Source organism: Hermetia illucens, chromosome 3 (assembly GCF_905115235.1).
Source record: "Hermetia illucens chromosome 3, iHerIll2.2.curated.20191125, whole genome shotgun sequence".
Taxonomy (NCBI): domain Eukaryota; kingdom Metazoa; phylum Arthropoda; class Insecta; order Diptera; family Stratiomyidae; genus Hermetia; species Hermetia illucens.
The window spans coordinates 109733363-109743416 of NC_051851.1; positions in this window are offsets into that span (position 1 = coordinate 109733363).

The window sequence follows — 10054 nt, forward strand, 5'->3', positions numbered from 1 at the left end:
GATCCTCTTCAAGTCCACCCAACTATTGGCCTATGCTGACGATATCGACATCATGGGAAGAACCACCCGAGACGTGCAAACTGCCTTCACCCAGATCGAGCAGGCGGCGCGAGATCTCGGGCTGCACATCAATGAAGGCAAGACAAAATATATGGTGGCAACGTCAGCACCGAAGGCGAATCAACCAACAACATCAAACCGCACTGGTCAAACACAAACACGAACAAGAATAAGGATAGGAGAATACAACTTTCAGACCGTTGACAATTTCTCCTATTTAGGGTCGAAAATCACAATCGATAACAACTACGAAATCCGCGCACGGTTGTTGTCAGCCAACAGAGCCTATTTCAGCTTACAAAGACTGTTCCGCTCGAAACGTCGCACCATAGGGTCAAAGCTCTTACTGTACAAGACTATGATCTTGCCAGTCCTCATGTATTCCTCGGAAACTTGGGTTCTTAGCAAGAAAAATTGCGAACTCTTGGCCGCGTTCGAGAGAAGAATCCTCCGAAGAATTTTTGGCCCCCTACATGAGGATGGACGATTCCGTAGCCTACACAATGACGAAATCTATGAGCGATACCATGACCGTCCGGTTGTGGATAAAATCCGGCTCAATAGGTTACGGTGGGCGGGTCACTTAATCCGTATGGATGAAGATTATCCCACCCGGAAAGTCTATAAGGGCAATATCTATGGTAGGAAAAGAAGACGAGGCAGACCCTGCCTAAGATGGAGCGATGGCGTAGGCCAGAACGCCAGACAGCTTTTAGGGATATCGAATTGGTCTACCTCGGCGCAAAACCGGGATGTCTGAAGTTCCTTATTAAGGCAGGCCTAGACCGGATACCGGTTGTTGCGCCGTTGATGATGATGATGAGTGAACTTGCCAGCCTACGATCGATTTGCCACAGAGCCAGAGGAACGGCTCAGAGGGCAATAGGTAGGATCGATCAGGGGCAAAAGGAGCATGCCTATCGGGAAGCTCGCAAGAACCTCAAGCTCGCCATCCAGCGGAGTAAGAGGGAATGTTTAAAGGAGCTCTGTTCAGAAGCTGACATAAATCCGTGGGGCAGCGCCTATAAAATCGTGACAGGACGATTCAGAGGCCGATCGTCTCTGCAGATCACGTGCCCTATACGCTTGTTGAAAATAATCCAGGGGTTATTTCCCCAGCAAGGGGGGTATACTGACACCGTCCTGCGCTCCCTGAATGTGACACCGATTCCACCAGTCACCAGGGACTGGAGATCTGCAGTCGAATAGGCGATAGTAAAGCCCCGGGTCTTGACGGCATACCCAATAAGGCCCTCAACGTTGCCGTCAAATGTAGACCGGATATGTTCGCGGAGCTGTTCGAAACGTGCATGTCGGAAGGTATCTTTCCAGCACCATGGAAGCAGCAGAAGCTGGTGCTGCTGCCTAAGGCTGACAAACCTTCAGGGGAACCGTCCTCCTATAGACCCATATGTTGGAGCGGATCATTTACAACCGTCGAAAGCGAAGGGGGCCTTTCAGATAGGCAATATGGGTTCCGTAAAGCCAGATCAACCATTGATGCCATCAAAATGGTTGCAGGCTTGGCCGAAAATGCAATTCATGGAAGGAGTTGTACCAGCAAATATTGTGTGGTGGTGACCCTGGATGTGAGGAATGCATTGGAACCTTATACGAAAGTTTCTGGCGACGATTGGTGTTGCCACCTACCTCGCTGCTATTATAGATAGCTATTTGCATGAGCGAACACTGGTATAATACCGATGATGGACCAAAGGAGTACGTTGTCTTCACGGGTATCCCACAGGGCTCTGTGTTGGGCCCACTACTGTGGAACATCATGTATAATGATGTGCTTAACCTTCTGGTTCCGGAGAAGGCCACGGTGGTGGGTTACGTCGATGATATAGCACTGGTAGTGGTCGCAAAGCATCTCGAAGATGCTGAGTTGTACTCAAGCGAAGAAATCAGTGTTGTTAAGGCTTGGGTAGAGAGTGCTGGACTGGCACTCGCTGAGGAAAAGACGGAAGCGGTCCTCATCACTAAGCGCCGCAAAAGAAATTACGCTTGCATTAGAATCGGGAATAGTATCATCACTTCCAAGCCGGCCATCAAATATTTCTGGGTGATGATAGACGGAAAACTCAATTTCAAGCAGCACATAGAGCATACTTACAAAAAAGTATCCACCACGAGTATGGCTCTCGCAAGGATGATGCCGAACGTAGGAGGACCGCCGCATACTTGCAAGCTGCTCATAACCAGGGTGGTGAGTTCTATCATGCTGTATGCAGTCCCAGTTTGGGGAAACGCGCTTCAGGTTTTAGGCAATGCTTATAAACTAAGTACGGTTTACAGAAGAACAGCCTTAAGGGTGTGTTCTGCCTTCAGGACCGTCTCAGACGATGGAGCGTTCGTCATCTCGGGAATGATGCCGATTGACATCCTGGCAACCGAAATGATGAACATTTATAACACCAGGCCCATCTCTCCCTTATCGCAGGTGAAAAAAGCCGAAAGAGAGAGATCCATAAGCAGATGGCAACAGCGATGGGACCAGTCAGAAAAGGGTCGTTGGACCTACAAGTTAATTCCTTCCATCAGGGAGTGACTGGAGAGAAAACATGGGGAGATCAATTATAATCTCATCCAGTTTCTCACCGGCCATGGAGAATACCGTCAATACCTGTACAGGTTTAAATTGGACACCGGACCTAATTGTCCAAACTGCGACGGGGTCCCAGAGGACCCAGCGCACGTATTCTTCTAATGTCCTAGGGTCGTGGAAGAAAGAAGGAACCTAGAGGAAACTCTAGGACATACAGACATTGAACCGATTTTAATAAGGTTTTGATTTGCAAACAAAACCTTAAAAAGAAAGTTATTTATCTCTCATCCCCAAATAATATTGTTCTCTACCAAATTTGAGACGATATTTTCTACCATCTGGGGGACTCACTTGAGATACCGGAGCGATACGAGGAAGTTTGTCAACGGCGACAAAAAACAAGTCGAGAAACTCGAAGCTGGACGCTTCTGGTATGAACGGTTTTGTGTTTTTATAAAGACACTTACAGAAGTGTACATTTGCCCCATATGTACTTAGCAAGTAATATATTCACATATCACTTGATAATATCCAGCTATGGTGATATTGGCATTCAAAGTTTTGGATTTGCAAAGAAGCGACAATTTTGGCTTATTATAACTTTGTTAGTAATAGTGTGATTTCCACCCCATATTGTTGCAATTTCGTGGTGCTAGAATGAAGTTAAGGGGGGTATGCAGACAATTACTAAAAAATATAGTAATATACTATTATTAAGTTTATTAGGACAGATATCGGTATGGAGGGTATTTCGGAGTCTAGGCACCATATAGTGGCAGCCTCGATTTTTCCGTTGGGTAGTCTCTGAGAATAATATTAATAATAATCGTTGGCGCAACAATTTGTACTGGATCAGGGCCTTGAAGTGTGTTAGAGCACTTCAAGACCGTAACGGTACACCATAGGATTATAGTACCCTACAGGAGGCAATGCAGTCAGCATTGCGCTCGCCCGAGATTATTACCCTGATTTGACTCAGCTTTCGCAGCTGAGACGACTGGTATCCGACATCAAATCACGATACAAATTCCAATGTCACCAGTGAGATTTCAACGGCGATCTTCCGTACGATATCCTTGCGCTTTAACCACTCAGCTATCCGGGCACACTGAGAATCATCATCAACGACGCAATAACCGGTATCAGGTCTAGGCCTGCCTTAATAAGGAACTTCAGACATCCCGGTTTTGCGCCGAGGTCCACCAATTCAATATCCCTAAAAGCGGTCTGGCGTCCTGACCTACGCCATCGCTCCATCTTAGACAGGGTCTGCCTCGTCTTCTATTTCTACCTTAGATATTGCCCTTATAGACTTTCCGGGTGGGATCATCCTCATCCATACAGATTAAGTGACCCGCCCACCGTAACCTATTGAGCCGGATTTTATCCACAACCGGACGGTCATGGTATCGCTCATAGATTTCGTCACTGTGTAGGCTACGGAATCGTCCATCCTCATGTAGGGGGCCAAAAATTCTTCGGAGGATTCTTCTCTCGAACGTGGCCAAGAATTCGCATTTCTTCTCGTTAAGAACCCAAGTCTCCGAGGAATACATGAGGACTGGCAAGATCATAGTCTTGTACAGTAAGAGCTTTGACCCTATGGTGAGACGTTTCGAACGGAACAGTTTTTGTAAGCTGAAATAGGCTCTGTTAGCTAACAACAACTGTGCGCGGATTTCTTCATCGTGGCTGTTATCGATTGTGATTTTCGACCCTAGATAGGAGAAATTGTCAACGGTCTGAAAGTTGTGTTCTCCTATCCTTATTCTTCCTGTTTGACCAGTGCGGTTTGATGTTGTTGGCTGGTTGGTTTTCGATGCTGACGTTGCCACCATACACTGAGAATGGGTCCATTAAGGGGGTCCCGTGTGTCGGGTTGGAGAAATCGATTTTTTTTTTTGCATGAATTGTATCTATATATAGTGGAGAATATGTGGGCAAAGGGATTTTCCGATATTTCGAGTCGTTCAGAAATTATAGTGTTAAACAGGTAAGGAGTTTGCAGCCGCGGCTAGAGTACTTGATGAGAAAGAGCATCGAATCTTTTTTTATCTGTTAGTTTTTTACCTGAGCCTTATAAATTCGAACACAGGTATAAATATAAAAAGGTGGAAAACCAATCAATTGTCTAAACTTAGTTGCTGTTTGGAATAAAAAGGATAATCCAGTCTAGAGTGAGCACTGAAAGGCTTTCAAGCTATATCAGTTATATTTTATTGGGAGTATTGTGCTGTTTGTGTGTTCAGTGATTTTTTTAAATGGATCGTACGAAGGGAGATCGCTTTAACGTTCAACGTCATGCTCGCACTAAAAAACGAGTATTTCATGGGAATCGATAGTTATCAGAGAAGAAAAAGGACTTCTCATCAACATCAGCAAAGAAACTTTTAGCAAGCATGAACATGGATGTTCCAATTGCGACAAGTTTTGTATATTGTATACTGGATTTTGCTGGAGTTTTCTCCGGTATTTCTGCAAATTTCTGCAAAAAAATAAAATATGCGTGGTAGTAAAAAAGGAATACGTAGGACATGTCGAGAAAAGAATGGGAACGCGGCTTAGAAATGCAAAGAAGAATCACAAAGGCATTGGTGGAAAAGGGGCTGGAAAACTTACTGATAAGGACCTCACTACATTTCCTGGGCTGGCTATTCGTCGACACGCAAATTTGATAGAAGGAATGAAGCAAGAAATTTGGGAAACTTTCTTCCATAAATGTTCTACAGACGAAAATCCTTAGCATCAAAATTGTCCAGCAGGCGAGGACAGTTGGTGCAAATGGCGCCAAGCGGAAGCTAAAGGAGAACTGGATAGTTTTCACCACGAGAAGGCACCTTCGACTGAAGAAGTTCAAACAGTCATCAAACCAATCTACGAAGATTTGTCACAAGATGATCTCTTGAACAGATGTTTAGGAGCAGAGACCCAGAATAACAATGAGTCGTTGAATGCATTGATCTGAACTTTCGCTCCTAAACACCTTCATTCTGTGGCCGAGGTCGTAGAAATAGCCATTTTTCTGGCTGTAATTGTTTTCAATGAAGGATTCAATGGCATTCTCAAAATCCTAGTGACAATGGGATGTCAAGTTCGTCACATATATCAGGTTTATGGCGACCGCCGTAATGAAGCGCGAATTTGGCGGTCCGAACGACGATCGACTGACCTCGCTAAAAGAGCCACAATTGACACCAGAGAGCAACAATCGGCCTTGCAAGACTTTTTTGAATAAACGGAGGATGCTCTCTATGGACCAGGTATAGCAGATTAATGGTGAGCTAAAATTTTACTGTTGATAATCACAGTTAAATTTTCAAATGCGTTTTTCTCGAAACTGCATCTTGAAAATCGGCTGCCACCATAGCTCAAAATCTATCCAACCGAATTCTTTGAAATTTTCACGGCTTCTTTAGTACATATTTCTACGGTCCGCAAACTAGGATAATTGCAATCGGATGGGTAGTTTTTTTTTTATTCATAAAAAAAGCCGTAAAAAAACAGCAAAATCCAAAAAATTAAGTTTAAAAGCCCACCAAAAATTTAGCTTTTAAAATTTTCTAATTATCCTAGTTTGCGGACCGTGGAATATTGTCCACATTAAAATGCCGTTTAGTTTTTTTCCCTCAGATGAACACAGCGCCCTCCAGCGTGGCAGCAGAAAAACACCTTTTTTTGGAGATGGATGCATAAATTAACACCTATTCCGAAAATTAGCTACGAAATCAAGCTGAAAAATTTATCACATATACTAGAGATATCAATAAACATATGGTGAAAAAATCACGTTTCTATCTTTATCCAGTCCTTCAAAATAATTTTTCAAAAAAAGGCAAAAAAAACGGCCTTCACACGGGATGACCCCTTTAAAGAAACGATCAATTTCGATCGCCCGCACTCCCCACCATTCCAACAAATGTCAAAACCAACACCGAATTTTGAAAATACTAACCGAGACCTTTCATTTGACACCCTACGTTACTATATTTGATGAAAAAAAATGTACACTCCGCTTTTGCATGTACAGGGACCCCCCTTAAATTCGAAATAGAGTTACATAACGCACTATATGCGTGAGTCACATTTTCACCAAATTTGATGTGAATCGCTGAAGCTGTCTTCGAGAAAAATGCATGTGAGGGACAGACAGACAGTAAACCGTTTTTGGTTTTGTTTAATTAAACTCGTGTCTTACCGATTACGTCCGTTCATTATGCTCGTTCGATGAAAAAAACTTTAATCAGATCACTCATTGACACTTGGTGTTAATGGGTATGCCTGTATGTGTTAAGGAGCGTACACACTGATACCGACACTACACGATTCGACCCGATAATTTTGCTAACGCCCACTGGAAACGACACAACAGATTGACTAAAGTCCACTGGGAACGACACGACACCACAGAATATTGCCTAAAGTATTTATAAGGTAAACATATTGAATATGTAACTTATGTTTGGCGTAGAAAAATATCTTCCGCAACGTTAGACAACAGACAAATGTCTGTGTCTGTTTCATACATCAGTCAGACGAATATCTGAGCCGGCACCAGACATCATCAAACCGTTTTCTGCATCAGACAAATATCTGTATGTGTCACAGACTTCAGATAAACAAATGTCTGTGTCACACATCGGTCAGACATCATCAAGCCCTTTTGAGAGAAATGTCTGTTTGTCTCTCACACATCAGACAGACAAATGTTTGTTTCACAGAAAATCTTTTTCTGCATCAGACAAATGTCGTGTATGCGCCATGTGCATAACATCAGCAGATAATATACATATCACAGACACTCATATGTACGTATTCGTTGTTGATTTTGCTTCCCATACACATTTTATATGGAGAAATCCGATGTTAACATAAACAAGTCGGGAAACCGGAAGCTTGACGCTTCAGGTATAAAAGGTTTTCTGTTTCCCTATGTGAGGAGCATAACGTAGTTCTCCATTGGCTTATAGCATTGACCCGAGATATTGAAATCGTTCAGTTCTGGGCAGGTTACTGCCATTCCCAGAACTGAGCGATTTACATATCTCGAAGGGCAGGTTACCGACATTGCCAAAACTCAGCGATTTAGATATCTCGAGGGGCAGGTTACTGCCATTGCCAGAACTGCATAATGAAATTATTTCACACATTAACGCAACCTGGATGAAGTCGCATTCCCCAATTAGTGTTCTTTGTGATCGACGTATCAGCGCACGCCCCAAATCTAAAATTTACTGCAATGTCGTCCGTCTGCCGCTCTCTATAGTTCTGAGTATTGGCCGACTATAAAGGTCAATGAACGATGCCTTGCGATAATGGGGACGAAGATGTTGCATTGCACTGGTGGCGTGACACGTTTTGATTACGTCTGAAATGAGAATATCCGCGATCGAACGGGTTTGCACCAATCGTGGAAAAACTGCAAGAGAGGCGTTTTCGATGGTGTAGTCACGTAATTCACACTAACGAGAATTCAACAACCAGTATTGGTGTGAACATCTAAAGCAATGGTAAGCAACCAAAAAGCCGGCCAAAACAATGGTAGCTTGATATGCTGGATGGGGATTTAAAGGTCTCAAGATTACATCCTGAACAGGCATTTGATAAAATAAAATGACGAAACCGATCACCACAGGCCGACCCCGTTTGTGAACTGATGGCTGAAGGAAAAGAAAAAGATGTGAGGAGCGACGAGTGCACGACAGCTCCGTGTAATATAGCTAAAATTTCCATTGTCCTCTATTTTCTAGAAAACGATTTAAATAAATCATTTGATGGAAAGCCCTGTGTTGATAATGGTCAACCTCATATGCCTCACACCCTGAGTTTAATATTATTAGCAAATGCCAACAATTTAACCAACATCAAATATAAACAAGTCGGGAAACCGGAAGCTTGACGCTTCAGGTATAAAAGGTTTTGTGTTTCCCTAAAGGAGGAGCATAACGTAGTTCTTCATTGGCTTATAGCATTGACCCGAGATATTTAAATCGCTCAGTTCTGGGCAGGTTACCACCATTGCCAGAACTCAGCGATTTAAACATCTGGAGGGGCAGATTACTGCCATTGAAAGAACTGAGCGATTTAAATATCTCGAGTCAATGCTACCAGCCAATGGAGAACTGCGTAATGAAATGTTTCAAGCATTAACGCCACCTGGATGAAGTGACATTCCGCAACTGGTGTTCTTTGTGATCGACGTATCAGCGCACGTCCCAAATCTAAAATTTACTGCAATGTTGTCCGTCTGTCCCTCTCTATAGTTTGAGTGTTGACTATAAAGGACAATGAACGGCGTCTTGCGGTAATGGGGACGAAGATGTTGCATTGCACTGGTGGCGTGACACGTTTTGATCACGTCTGAAATGAGAATATCCGCGATCGATATGGGTTTGCACCGATCTCGGAAAAACTGCGTGGTCTTACTGTGGTCACGTAATTCACGCTAACGAGAATTCAACAACCAGTATTGGTCAGAACATCGAAGTCAATGGTAAGCAACCAAAAAGTCGGCCAAAACAATGGTCGCATGATACACTGGATGGGGATTTGAAGGTCTCGCGATTACATCCTGATCAGGCATTTGATAAAATAAAATGACGAAACCGATCACCACGAGCCGACACCGCTTGTGAACTGAAGGCTGAAGAAAAAGAGGAAGATGTGAGGAGCGGTGAGCCTGACAGTTCCGTGTCACATAGTTAAAAATTCGATTGGCATCTATTTTTTAGAAAGCAATTTAAATAAATCATTTGATGGAAAGCCCTGTATTGAAATAGTCAACCTCATACGCTTCACACTCTGAGTTTAATATTATTAGCAAATGCCAACAATTTAACCAACATCAAATATAAAAAAAGGCTAGGGAGAATTAGATTCTTCTTGAATGGAATTTTAATATTTCACTCGAATTTCAATTATTCTCGTTAATTATGACGTCAGCATCTTATTTGTATGGCTTAGGATGCTGTTAATTAGCACGAAATTGATAAGTTTGAACTGCTATAACTTTCCCAATAATAGTTGGATTTTCATGAAACTTGGCACGTGTATGCACGAGGCTGTCCTTTCCGGTTCTTTGAATCCTATTAAGCTTCGTTCTATTGTATCTCTTCTTCAAAGCCTGCCACCATACAATAGAGCCGTACGTCAGGATCGGATGCACTACAGCGGTGTACATGCAGAGAACCATCCTCGGCCGGAGACCCCATTTCTTTGCAAAGGTTCTCTTACAGGCATAGAAGGCTATACAGGCCTTCTTAACCCTAAGTTCTATGTTCAACCTCCAATTTAGCTTAGGATCCAGGATTACACCCAGATAATTTACATTAGAGGAAAGAACCAATCTTTGTTCATTTAGCCGTGGTAGATGGAATTCAGGTATCCTACCCGCAACTGATACTATTCACCACCAAGGAATAGTATCAGTTGCGTTTTGGTTGGGTTTAT